Source organism: Bos taurus, chromosome 2, assembly GCF_002263795.3.
Source record: "Bos taurus isolate L1 Dominette 01449 registration number 42190680 breed Hereford chromosome 2, ARS-UCD2.0, whole genome shotgun sequence".
Classification (NCBI taxonomy): domain Eukaryota; kingdom Metazoa; phylum Chordata; class Mammalia; order Artiodactyla; family Bovidae; genus Bos; species Bos taurus.
The window spans coordinates 71,965,311-71,979,792 of record NC_037329.1 but is presented as its reverse complement, the minus strand read 5'-3'; the positions used below and the strand labels follow the sequence as shown (position 1 = coordinate 71,979,792).

Here is a 14,482-nt window from a genome sequence, read left to right as displayed (position 1 = left end):
CTGAATGTCAAGTCCGGAACTAGCATACATGACCCTGTCCTGAATGATGTATCCCAGTAAGACCCTGTTGAGAGGTGTGCTACCAGAGTTTCCACTTCTGCATCATCTACTGGCACATCACACGCACACAAGCAGAGCTGTGTGACCTGGAAGGTCTCTTAACTGGTCAATACAGGGCTAGGAATAGCTGCCCACTGTCCTGCCTCAGGGTCCCCACTCTGAGCCCGACACTGTGTGGCTCCTTTAGTGGACTGGGGTGGGGCAAAAGAGACCTGCAAACGTGGTGTGAAATCCTGGAATTGATGGATCAGAAAACTCAATGAGCAGCAGAAATGCACAGGCAACAAGAGTACAAGCTCTGAAACAAACACCTGGGAGGAAATGTACAGTCCCTGGGACAGTCAGGTTCATAGAAATGAAAAGTAGACTAGTGGGGGCCAGACTGGGGGCCAGGGAGGATGGGGTGAGTGTTTAATGGGCACCAAGTCAAGGCTATGATTTTTCCAGTAGTCATGTATGGAGGTGAGAGTTGGACTATAAAGAAAGCTGAGCACTGAAGAATTGATGCTCTGGAACTGTGGTGTTGGAGAAGACTCTTGAGAGTCCCTTGGACTGCAAGGAGATCCAACCAGTCCATCCTAAAGGAGATCAGTCCTGGGTGTTCTTAGAAGGACTGGTGGTGAAGCTGAAAATCCAATACTTTGGCTACCTGATGCGAAGAACCGACTCATTGGAAAAGACCCTGATGCTGGGAAAGATTGAAGGCGGGAGGAGAAGGGGACGACAGAGGATGAGGTGGTTGGATGGCATCACTGATTCAATGGACATGAGTTTGGGTGGACTCCGGGAGTTGGTGATGGACAGGGAGGCCTGGCGTGCTGCGGTCTGTGGGGTTGCAAAGAGTCGGACATGACTGAGCGACTGAAGTTTCAGAAAGGGATGACAGAAATTTTAGGAGACAGAATACTGTTGATGATTGTACAACAATATGATGTACTTAATGCCACTGAACTATACACGTAAAAATTATTAAAATGGTAAATTTTATGTATATTTTACCACAATTGTCTTTTTGTTGTTTGTTGTTGTTGTAGCTATATACCAACTGCAGTGTGGATCAGGAGAAAAAACTGCTCAGCCTAAAGGCTGAAGCCTGCCCCAAGGGAGTTAATGACCTTGGTTAAGTTGCCTTTTTCAGCCTCAGTCTGATGCATAAAATACACAGGAGATCGGTATCCTCAGGGTCATTATGAAAAAAACAAGAAAACACCTATCATGATACCTGGCTCTCAGTAAGCACTTTGCTTTCTGAATATCCCTCTGATATCCTAGAAAAATCTTGAGAGAGAAATTAGCCAAGGAGCCAAAGCTACCCCATGGCCGGGCATCGCCATCGTCAGTGTCCTCTCCTCTAACCATCCTGCCCCAGCCTCTACCTACTAGCTCACTGGCTCATGTGCCTGCCGGCTGCCACCTCCATCTCTGAACTCGGGCGCACTGGACTCCTGCAGCTTCCCCAGGTGCCCCACCCCGCCATGGGCCCATTCTCCTCTTTGCCGGGCCTGAGGCCCCAAGTCCCTCCTGCAAATACGGTCTCCTCCCTCTGGCTCACGATCCTTCCCAGCACCTGCGCCTGGTGTGCAAATGTTGCTGGAGCGGGAAAGAAAGTCACTCAGCCAGCCTTAGGAAGCGTCACCTTCAGTGTGTTTATGATCACACACCAGGAGCCAGCGTTCACTCTACACTCCCAGAAATCTCCCTGCGAGGCTCCCCAGGCCCTCCCCATGCTAGCTCTCCACCAGTGACCTTACCGTATCTCCCCAGAGGCCACTGTTCACCTCCAAATCTACCAGCACCTGTGCCCGCTCCCTCCTCATCTCCTGCTCTCAGCAGAGGCCAGCCTTGCACAGATTTTGGACACCGTGCTGCCCCACCCCCATGCCCAAGAACGTCATTCTGCCGTCATCCTCTTTCTTCTGCATCATTAATCAGCCTTTAATCCCTACAGGGTCCTCTCCAACAGCACACAGACACATTCTGTTTAACCTGCATCCTAAACACACCCCCTTGGTCCCCATCTGTCCCTCTAGGCAGTGACACAAGTTCTCTGCAGGCCTGGTCATCTGGACCGGTGCCTCCCAGGCAAATTACCAGGGAATCTTGTTCAAAGGCACATCGGATGCAGCAGGTCTGGGGTGGAGCCCAGGCTTCTGTACTGCTCGGCCCCCGAGATGCTGCTCCAGCCCCAGACCCCACTCTGAATAGCGGAGTCCAGTGTTTCTTCCCTCACACCTTCATGTACGACATCCCTTCTAATCCATCCCAGCACAGCTTCAAGGAGACCCGTCCCATCAAGGTCACCAATAAACTCCACATTGCAAACTCCAATCAAAGCATTCCTTCCTCCTCACCAATCCTCTCCAGTTCTTTTAAAATGAGCTGTAGCAACTGGAACAAAACCGTGCCCAGAAGGGGAAGGCCCCTAGTGGACCACCCACAGACCCCTCTCCGTCTCCCTCGGGCCTCTGCACCCTGCACCTCTCACGGCACCTGCTGTTCCTCTGGCAGCAGTGGCACCAGCAGAGGCTCCTACCAGGCGTTCCTTCCCTACCTGGCTTCCTAGTGTTAGTTGCCCCCAGAGCTCAGGCTCCCCCTCACCTCTCTAGACTCTCCCCTCGGGGATCCCATTTGTCTCAGCAGCTTCATCGGCAGCCCCAAACTCTCAGAACACGGGCCGGAGTGCGCTCCTGACCTCCAGACTCACTCACTCCCCTCTGCCTTGTGCTGCCTCTCTCAGGGAGGGTGTCTCACAAGAATCTCAACCTTTCTCAAAGTACTTTCTCAAAGTACAACTCTTGCTTCCCTGCCACGTTAAAACCTACTCCTCCTCCATTCCCCATATCCAATCATATCCAGGTCTCATCATTAAAGCCAAATACATGAGTCACCTTTGATTCCCCTTGCTCCTTCCCCAACTGAATTCATGACCAGTTCTACTGACTCCACCCAAAGCCACCTGCTTCCTCCACCTCCTCTGCCACAGCTGGGCCCGCCCACCAACTACTGACCAGTCACAACCTCCCAGTTGACCTCTTATCGCCACTTCAGCCCTCTGCAACATCTTCATGCAGTCCCTGCTGTGTGTCCACAGCCCTTTAATGGCTCAGTGTGAATGAAATAAAACTCTCCACCCATCAGGCCCCCAAGACCGGGAGGCACCTTCCGGCCTGTGTGCCTTCTTCCAGTTTGCAGGGTCTGCCAAGTGCTGCCCTGCAGGATCCCTCTCACACACTCTCCGCTTCTCATCCTGCTTTTAGGGGGACCAGAAGCAAGAAGACACACAGTACTGTCAGGAAATTGAAGAAAGGCCCTCAGGGCTGCCTGGAGCAGAAAGGGAGAGGCGGAGCCCGGCATGAGATGAAGCTGGAGAGGAAAGCGGGACCAGGGGCTCAGCAGTTTAGAGATGTTAGACCTTCTGCCGAGAGCACAGAAAAGCCTTCCAAGTGTCACAAGCAAATGGGTGACACGATTAGACTTGCCTGTTGAGGTCCTTGTAGCTATAGTGTAGAAATGCAGAGGGGCCCAGAGTTGATGAGGAGGGGCAGGGTGGGGCCAGAAGGCCTGGCCTGAGGGAACGACAGTGGACACAGGAAAGGTGACCAGACTTTAGAACTACTTAGGAGGTTATGATATGTGAGTTATAAAGGATATCGGAGAAGGCAATGGCACCCCACTCCAGTACTCTTGCCTGGAAAATCCCATGGACGGAGGAGCCTGGTGGGCTGCAGTCCATGGGGTCGCTAAGAGTCGGACATGACTGAGCGACTTCACTTTCACTTTTCACTTTCATGCATTGGAGAAGGAAATGGCAACCCACTCCAGAGTTCTTGCCTGGAGCATCCCAGGGACGGGGGAGCCTGGTAGGCTACTGTCTATGGGGTCACACAGAGTCGGACACGACTGAAGTGACTTAGCATAGCATAAAGGATATATATTTGGTCATTCAGATAACCTAATTAAAGTGCTCATGTGTGAAAGTGTTAGTCACTCAGTGGTATCCATGGATATCCATGGATATCTTTTCGACCCCATGGATTGTAGCTCGCTAGGCACAGAGTTTTTCTAGGGACGAATACTGGAGTGGGTTGCCATTCCCTCCTCCAGGGGATCTCCCTGACCCAGGATCAAAGCTGGGTCTCCTGCACTGCAGGCAGATTCTTTGCCAACGAGCCACCAGGGAAACCCATGCTCATGTGCAGCTGGTCTTTGTCCACAGTTTCTGGCTCACCGCTCTGACTCTTGGAATTTTCTGAGTAACGAGAGCAGGGGGAGCGTCTGTCGTTATGTCTGATCCTGTCCTCAGTTCCTGAAACCAACTCAGAGGTATAAAGGTGAAATGATCACCTCATTGTTCACAACAAGTCCCTTAGGACCACAACTGGGGCACACCTACAAGCTGATTTTGGGGCTCCACCTCAGGACACCAGGGGAACTGACCTTGCAAAGATGGTTGGAACCTTCAGCCCCACCCCCTGATTTCTGGGGAGGTGGGGATTGGAGGCTGAATCTACCACCAGCAGCTGATGATGTGATGAGCCATGCTTATGGAACGGGACCTTGATAAAAACCCAAAAGGTGAGGTCAGGAGAATTTCCAGGTAGCGGAGCAAGTGACCATGGGAGCCTCCAAACTCCACGAGGACCCTGTCCTGTGAACCTCTTCAATTGGCTACTGATTCATACTTGATAACATCCTCTGTGATAAAGTGGTAATTTAGTGATTAAACGGGTCTGCTGAGTTCTGTGGGCCACTTCAGCAAATTAACCAAACCCAAGCAGAGGGTTTTGAGACCCTGTAGTCGAAAGCCAGTGGGTCAGGCGTACAGATGATGACTGGGCTTGTGACTGGCATGTGAAATCCAGTCAGGGTGTTGTGGGTACCTCCAAGTTGTAGGCGGTTGGGCAGATACACAGCCTGGACCTGTGACTATGAAATGTGGCCAGTCCTGTGGGACTGAGTCCTTGACTTGTGGTGTCTGATGCTGCCTCTGGGTAGCGAGTGTCACGGGTGAGTTGATCTGCAGGACACCCTGCTGGGGTCAGAGAATTCCTCAGTGATGTGACCCCACACACAACCCACATTGGAATTGGGTGTAGAACCCTTTTAGGAGTTAAAAAATGGCACAGTTAATGAACGAATATATATAACTTGAGATTTTTAAAAGGCTTAATATGCGAGGGTGAGCAGAGGTACCCCTCTGGCTGAAATCCATCCATCCCTACGATGGGATCAACTCATGCACAGTGAATAACTGGCCACAGACCTTTTCCTGTTTTTACTAGCGGAAGGGGGTGGGAGGAAGGAGGGGGATGATGGGAGAGGCAGGATAAGAGGAGATGAAGATACTAGCTCATAAATTAGGGCAGCGGATGGGAAAGGGGCCAAAAACAGGAAGAAAGGAAAGGCAAATTGTGCTGACTTCTCCAGTCTGCCTCCTGGTGACTCTTAACAGCCTTGAACTAGGTTGGAATGAACAAAAGCAATTCTCAGAGGACTTCATTTTCTGAAATTACAGTTTAACATGATTTATGAAGCTTCTTGTTATAAATATGCTTGAGTCAAAGGATATTTGTCACATCAAAGCATTAGAATCATAGAATTTTTAAAGACAGGAAAAATATGCAGATCATTGACTCAGGCTTCTGGCTCGAGGTCCCTAAATCCTTGTCTCCACAGACAGACACTCCAGAAAGATTTCACTGAGAAACTAAAAGAATGAGGCCCTTCTCTCCAGGTGGATAATTAAAATGTGTTAGGCTTTCCAAATGGCTCAGTAGGTAAAGAATCCACCTGTGAATGCAGGAATCGAAGGAGACACAAGTTCAATCCCTGGGTAGGGAAAAATTCCCCAGAGGAGGAAATGGCAACCTGCTCCAGTATTCTTGCCTGGAAAATTCCATGGACAGAAGAACCTAGCTGGCTACAGTCCCTGGGGTCACAATGAGCTGAACACAATTGAGCAGAGCAACCACAGTGTTTCAGAGAGAAATGAAGAATTGCTAGGCAAATACTGTCCAAAGATTTAAGGTAATTGGAAGAGTGGCTTTTTTTTTTTTTTTTACCCTGGAATGCCATAGTTTATTTACTGGTCTTAGTGTCAGGGCTCTATAAGCACTTTTTCTTGTGATTATGCCTCTTCCCTGCCCCCTTTAAAAAAAAAAAAAAACTTTTTATTGTGGAAAGTTTCACACATATGTAAGGGTAGGAAGAAGTGTTTAATAAACAGCCTTGTACCCAATCACCCAGGTTCTCTGAGACTTTTTCAGCTACTTTGCCAGTGAGTTTTATGTTTAAAAAATACACAGATGATTAATGACTAATTTTATGCTGTTCATCAAGATCATCATTTTGGCAATCATTTTTAACCAATTTGTTTTAGGGTTAAAAAAAAAAAAAGAACTTCAGATGTTCCATTTGGTTTAGGAACTAGCAAGATTTTAATTTCTAATTTCCAAAGCTACTGAATATTTGGCTAATTAATCCTAGCATCTGATTATGAAGGACAAGAAGAAAGAACATAAAGTTTCAAGTATAACATTAAAAGTTCTAGAATAGTAATCCAGCTGCATTTTAATCTCCTGTGGTACAGACTTCAGGAAGCACATGAAACAAAACCTTCAAAAAGAAACCATTGAAGCTAGTGTCCAAGAATGCTAATGGTCCTTAAGCTTCCAAAGGGCAGTCCACTCCCACAATGCACCGGGCTGGTCTGTGTGCTGGCAGAAGCAATGGTATACTTCCAGATTAGGTACCAGGTTACCACACTTTCCAGCCTGATCATCCTCCCTTTCCCTCTCAGATCACCTGCTCTCAGGAGAAAGAGAGCGAGCTCCCAAGTTGTGAAGAGTCCTGTAGGGCGGCCACTTGGTAAGGACTGAGGCCTCCACCCAACAGCCATGTGAGTGCCCCACCCTGGGGCAGTGACCACAACCTCGGCAGAGACTCTGAACAAAAGCACCCAGCCAGGCTGTTCCCAGATTCCAGAAACTGTATGATTATGAATGTCTGTTGTTTCAAGCTGCTAAATTTGGGGCAATTTATTACACAGCACTAGAAAATTCATTCAAAAGATAAACTTTAGAGGTAGGCAGTCACACAAGGCCAAACTACTCTATTTCCTTCAACTCATATACCAAGCAAAATTACATAGCTTGGAGTATCAATATTTTAATTTGGATCAGATCGAACTTAATATTCTGTATGTCAATTCCCAATCAGTGGGCCTAAAACATACTATATTAAAATTGCCCACAAGGCACTGACAAAAGCAACAAAGAACAACAACGTACTAGCAATTACCTATTTTTTTAAGTTTTTTTTTTTTTTTAATGTGGACCATTTTAAAGTCTTTATTGAATTTATTACAAGATTGCTTCTACTTTATGTTTTGGCTTTTTGACCACGCAGCATGTGAGACCTTAGCTCCCCAACCAGGGGAGCTGCATTGGAAGGATAAGTCTTAACCACTGGACCACCAAGGAAGTCCCTAACAATTATCAATTAATAACACCTGTTTCTGCATTTAGGTTTCAATTTTTCTAATGGCAAAAACTCAAAGATTTGTCTATAGCAGTAATAGAGAACACCCAGGAAAACGACAAGCACTTGCTTTTTTTTTTTTTTTAAGGGTAACATAAACATGAAATTGAGACCGGGCTTGCATTCTGTGGTTGCTATGGTAACCACAAGCACCTACCCTCTTTGACAAGCAGCATTCACATTCTCTTCCATTCTTCCTACTCTCACCCACCCAAAAGCTCCCACGTCCTCTTGCCTTCTTTGCCCCTCTACTTTTTGGACCATCCAAGAATATGTACATACTCACCCATATTTGTATTCACAGGAACCAAAAAATGAGGAGCAAAAGGAGACAGCTCATGGTCAAGTGTCCAAGACCAGATACTCAGCTGCCATTAGTCAGATCAGGGGGTCTGTGTGAGCAGACATCTAATGCTCAATGAATACCAGTTTCCTTCCTCCTCCTCACCTCCCCCCAGGCTTCCCGGTATGGTGAGAATAGCTTCATTTTCTCTGGTACTTGCTCAGTTCTCCTTCATTCAGACTCCTCAGCAACTTGCATTCACTTCAGAAAAACATCCAATGGGCTGTTTGTTGAGAGGTACAGGCAGCCCCCAACTTAGGAGGTAACCTACGATTTCTCAACTTTATGATAGTATAAAAGCAATATATGTTCAGTAGAAACCATACTTCAAATTTTGAATTTTGATCTTTTTCTGGGCTAGCAATATACAGTAAGATACTCTCTTGTGTGCAGACAACCTATATAGACATATATCCCCAAAAGATATACAGATGGCCAACCAGCACATGAAAAGATGCTCAACATTGCTAATTATTATAGAAATGCAAATCAAAGCTACAATCATCTCACACCAGTCAGAATGGCCATCATTTAAAAGTCTACAAATAATAAAATGCCAGAGAGGGTGTGGAGAAAAGGGAACCCTCTTACACTGTTGGTGGGATTATACATACATTGGTGCAGTCACTATGGAAAACTGTATGGAGGTTCCTTAAAAAGCTAAAAATAGAACTACCATATGATCCAGCAATCCCACTCCTGGGCATATATCCAGAGAAAACTAATTCAAAAAGATACAGGCACTCCTATGTTCACAGCAGCACTATTAACAATAGCCAAGGCACGGAAACAAGCTATATGTCCATGGGAAAATGAATGGATACAGCAGATGTGGCACATATATACAGGGGAATACTACTCTGCCATAAAAAGAATGAAATAACCTCATTTGCAGCAACATGGACAAACCTAGAGATTATCATACTAAGTGAAGTAAGACAGACAGAAAAAGACAAATACCACATGATATCAGTTATGCGGGGATCTTAAAGAATAATACAAATGAACTTATATTCAAAACAGACCCACAGACATAGAAAACAAACTTATGGTTACCAAAAGGGAGGGTGAGGTAGGGGAGGGAGGGGAAGGGGAGACAAATTAGGAGGTTGGGATTAACATATATACGCGACTACATATAAAGCAGATAAACAACAAGCTCCTACTGTATAGCATAGGGTACTTATATATCCAATATCTTGCAGTAACTTTTAATGGGAAAAATCTGAAGATGAATATATATATGTAAGTATATGTGTGTGTTAGTCGCTCAGTTGTGTCCAACTCTTGCAATCCCATAGTCTGTAGCCTACTAGGCTCCTCTGTCCATAGAATTCTTAGGCAAGAATACTGGAGTGGGTAGCCATTCCCTTCTCCATATATGCATGCATATATGTGTATATATTTTTTATGTGTGTGTATATATATATATGTATCACTGTGCTGTACACCTGAAACCAACACAACATTGTAAACCATCTATACTGCAATTAAAAAAAAAGACCCTCTCCTGTGATGATGGGCCACAGCCCCATTCAACATAGGATCATGAGGGTGAACAACTGATACAGAACAGTCCATACCCTCCAAACCCACAAAGCCAGTCTGCCTTCCACTCTGAATACAGAATTCAATAGGTTACATCAGATATTCAACACTACAAGACAGGCTTTGTGTTAGGTTATTTTTTTCCAAATGGAGGCTGAGGAGTGCTCTGAGCAGGTCTAAGGTGGACCAGAATAAGTGATGAGGTTCAGAAGTGTATTAAATGTATCTTTGACTTATGATATTTGTAACCTATGATGTGTTTACCAGGACATACCTCACCCTAAACCAAGGGCCATCTGTAATTGGAGCCAGTGAAAAGTGGGCCTCTTGCTATCACCCTGAGACAAGTTACAGCTCCCGGGCTACTTAGTACTGTCCTTCTAGGTTGTTACACTGTCTCCACATTTAGCTTTCAGAAAACAGCTCCAATTATGTTTCTAACATCCACAAATCCACTAAGTGGGTAAGAATTAAGTAACTGAATGCAAAGAAGTATTGTGGGATGGGGTGATGTAGCACAAAGAATTGTCTCAACTGGGTGATTTAAAAATTTCCAGCATCTCAAGCTAATCTTGGGCCAAGGCAAGAACCTTGAATTAAGGCAAGAAATCAGAACTTTTACACTTCTTCCACCTTCTACCAAGACTCACTGAAACCAAATTTACAGCTCTAATTCTCTTTTCCTATCTTTAGATGTCCAGTCCTATATCTCCCACCACACACACACACACAATAAAGTGTCTAATTAACTTATCCCTCCACTCTTTTTCACACTAAATCTTGGGAAAGGTTCTACTCCTTTGGCATAGTTGGGAAATCTTGCTCATATCTCAGATCAGAATACCCACTGTTTCCAGGGGAAAATAACATGAATAGAAAGGAAGGAAAGACCCAGATGGGGTCAGAAGACAGACTAGCTGTCCCAACTGAAACCACACAGAAGAGATGTGTGTCCGTGGCCTTTTTCCCACCCCAACAACCATCTACCCCCACTACCACAAACAGCACCTCAAACATTCCTTACTTTGTTTAATACTAACAAGTAGGTCAGCTATTATCACCTTTTCACAGCTGTGGACTCTGCAGCACAGAGAAGGGCAAAGCCCTGCTCAAGATCACACAGCAAATCAAGTTTCAGAATCTGGACCCTCCTGTTCTTCCCAATTTTCAATGCCACCTTTCATGCTCAGCCCATATCTGATATTCCAATGATACTGCTCCAGGTTGAAGGACCATTGCCTTAAATTGTTTGAATTCTTACATCCAAGAATCTTACTGTCGTGCTTATAACATGGGTCATTCACCCAGTGAAAAGATACCCTATCCCCTCCGATCATTAGTACCCACTATCCATCCTCAAAACCTAATCCTCCCCCCGCCCCCCCCGCCCCGCCCCAAATGAGGTTAGGAGACCAGGACAAAGTAGAAAGTTAACTGTTCTACGAAGGTTGAGACCAAGTCACAGATAACTCCAATGAGAGCAATCAGCCAAGTCTCCCTCACTGGCAATTCTAAATGAATCCGCCAGACAGGAGAGCTTCCCTCCACAAGAATCACCTGAAAGCAACGAGGTTCATCGTTTCTAGATTTACCTGAAAAAGAACACGGATACGAGCCTGGGTGCAGCTGTTGCTGCCACTAGCCGTCTGAATCCACCACGGATGACCTCCTAGACCTACCGGGGGCGAGAAGAGAAGCACGGGCAGGTTCAGGTGCGCCCGAGGAGAAGCCGCCCAACGCCGGCCCCTCTCGGGAAGGAGCCACGGGTAGGGGCAAACTCAAGCTCGTCTGCAACACAGGACCAAACCAAGTCCGCAAAGAGACCACACGACTTCCGAAGAGCGGCCCCGGGTCAGTCCACGGCCAAGTTCCTAAAGCACTAACAAGTTTTTGCAACATTCACAGACTCGCCCAGACCACAGCAGCGACTAAGGGCCTGAGGAAGTGGACCATCCTTGGCAGGAGGCCCGAAGGGCAGGAAATGGAGGCAGAGGCCACTTGCAGGAAAAGGGAAGAAGTGGCAGGCTCGGGGGTTGGGGGGAGGGGGGAAAGGCGGGGCGCCGCCCCTTTTTCCTCGGCCCCAAGCGGGTCTGGGAGGATACCCACCCCAATCCTCGTTCGAGTAGGGCCGCCACCGCCAGGTCGCCCTTGGGCCACAGACCTGCGCGGAACTGGGAGTAGAGGCCACTGGCCCGGGACGCGCACCCGCTCCCCGCGCGCGCCCCACTTAGCCTGAGGGGGGCCCCCTGGAGCGCGGACACCCTTACCTGGGACCCGTCCCGCGCCGCCTGGCCGTCCGCACCCGCCCCTGCCCTTAAACCGGCTCCGCCCGCTTCTTCGCCTCCTCTGGGGGCCGGACCCCAGCCGGGCCCCGCCGATTTGTCATTGAGCAGCCTGCCGGCTTCCCCACCCCTGAGCGCGCGCCCGGCGTCGCCTAGGCAACCCCGCCCCTCCAGAGCGCGCCCTGCCTTCCGCTCCTGCCCGACCCCCCGAAGGCCGCGCCCCTCGCGAGCGTAGTAGCCAATCTGAAGCGGAACTTCCAAGACTAGGGCGGGAAGGGCGGGCTCGACACCCTGGCCCCGCCCACCTCCGCTTCTTCCTGTACAGGGTGGACGCGCTGCACGTGACCGCTGCTGAGGTGAAGGAATCCCAGCCGGTCTGGGGACGCTGGGTGTGGTGGCCAGGGTGTTCCCGCCGTGGGTTTAGGTCAGGGCGAGGCCAGAGCCCTGGAAAGCATAAGGGAGGGTCAGGCCTGATATAGAGAAACCAAAGTAAATCACGATGCGGCGGCGCGGGACGCGCGGACCAGGGCATCCCGAGGCGGGACCTCCGCCTGCCGCCGGGACTCGCCAGGCTGATAACACCCCATTAGCAGTAATGCGGCTGTCGGTGCCAGCAATAACTTGGCCCAGGTGACGTACAGGGGCTGGAATTCTCACCCCAGCCGTAGCCTTGATGCAGCAAGTTCAGTGGGACGATAGGTTTTACACCCACAGTATGTCCCCGTTAAGGTCCTCCAAAGCCGGGGAACTTGTTCTTTGCATCCAAATAGGGTTTGGGTTGATTTTCCTAACCGCCCATTCCTAGAGCTGAGTCCTACCCTCACTCCACTTGCCTCCGTAGGATTTTTGGCCCCACTGGTCCCACAAAAACCTCACGGCATGTCCATCACACACCCTATAGCAATTACTTGTTTAAATGACCGCTTAAAGGTTCGTCTAGTCAAGGCTATGGTTTTTCCTGTGGTCATGTATGGACTGTGAAGAAGGCTGAGTGCCGAAGAATTGATGCTTTTGAACTGTGGTGTTGGAGAAGACTCTTGAGAGTCCCTTGGACTGCAAGGAGATCCAACCAGTCCATTCTGAAGGAGATCAGCCCCTGGGGTTTCTTTGGAAGGAATGATGCTAAAGCTGAAACTCCAGTACTTTGGCCACCTCGTGCGAAGAGTTGACTCATTGGAAAAGACTCTGATGCTGGGAGGGATTGAGGGCAGGAGGAGAAGGGGAAGACAGAGCATGAGATGGCCATTGGATGGCATCACTGACTCGATGGACGTGAGTCTGAGTGAACTCCGGGAGTTGGTGATGGACAGGGAGGCCTGGCGTGCTGCGATTCATGGGGTTGCAAAGAGTCGGATACGACTGAGCGACTGATCTGATCCATAATCTCTAGGGATGGAAACTATCTCTTGTTCAATTTTATATCCACAGTAGCTAGCATCGGTATAATTAATTCTTTCCTTACTGATAATTATACATCAGGGTGCTGTGTGTATTATGAGAGGCTTTGTGCTGTGATTAAATTGCTATGTATAAGCAACAAACAGATTCAGACAGTCTATCAAGAGCTGAAGCAAAAAGCACAGAAGCTTTTACTTAGTCTTTAAGGGGCTTAACAACAACAAAATGTCATGAGACTATCCTAGTGTTACCCTACTATCTTAAGTAGTCTGTTTTGTCCTTCTCATACACATTAGTCTTATATGTGTGTGTGTGTGTTGCTCAGTCGTGTCCGACTCTTTGTGACCCTCATGGACTGTAGCCCACCAGGCTCCTCTGTCCATGGAATTCTCCAGGCAAGAATACTGGAGTGGGTTGCCATTTCCTTCTCCATAAAGTCTTATTTTGCCTGCTCATTATATGACAGAAATTCTGCTGGATGCTATGAGGGATAAGGTAGGAGACTTCACAAAAAGGATAAAGATAATAATACTAAGTGAAGTAAGTCAAAGACAAATGCCATATGATATCACTTTTATATGTGGAATCTAAATTTGTGACACAATTGAACAGAAACAGACATAGAGAACAGATTTGTGGTTGCCAAGGGGATGGAGTGGGAGTTTGGGGTTAGCAGATGCAAAGAATTATATACAGAATGGATAAACAGCAAAGGTCCTGCTGTATAGCAAGGGAACTATAGTCAATATCATGTGATAAACCATAATGGAAAAGAATACGAAAAAAAATGTATACACCTGCATAAATGAGTCAGTTTGCTGTACAGTAGAAATTAAAACAATGTTGTAAATCAACTATCCTTCAATAAAATAAATTTTAAAATAAAAAAATTTTAAAAACAGAAGCTGTCTAGTATTTATAACCTAGAAGGGGAATCAGATGCAAACTTTTCCTATAAAGTAATGACTAAGCGCACAGGTTTAGAATCAGGAAGCATAGATTCAGAGGAAAGTTCTATCACAGAACTAGCAGTGACGTAATTAGGAAGTTAGCCTCTGGACCCTGCAGACGTGAGGATATAAATGTGATTACTTGTACAGCTCTCAGTACAGTGCCAGGGACTTGATGAGTGCTTAACAAACATTAGCTTCAACTGTGATGGCCACCAAAGGCCAAGACGTACTACTACTAAGTCATTTCAGTCGTGTCTGACTCTGTGTGACCCCATGGACTGCAGCCCACCAGTCTCCCCCATCCCTGGGATTCTCCAGGCAAGAACACTGGAGTGGGTTGCCATTTCCTTCTCCAATGC

General features: G+C 47.4%; 1 protein-coding gene across 10 annotated transcripts in view; it reads right to left on the bottom strand.

Moving 5' to 3' along the window:
* RALB (RAS like proto-oncogene B) overlaps positions 1-14,482 on the bottom strand; it is a 75,176-nt gene that overhangs the window by 36,404 nt on the left and 24,290 nt on the right. Inside the window, exons 3-4 of one of the 10 annotated variants that reach the window (XM_059892179.1) lie at positions 11,758-12,216; positions 11,083-11,165 (exon numbers count right to left, since the gene is read on the bottom strand). The gene's annotated coding sequence lies outside the window, so the exon portion shown is untranslated. 10 annotated transcript variants of the gene reach the window in all.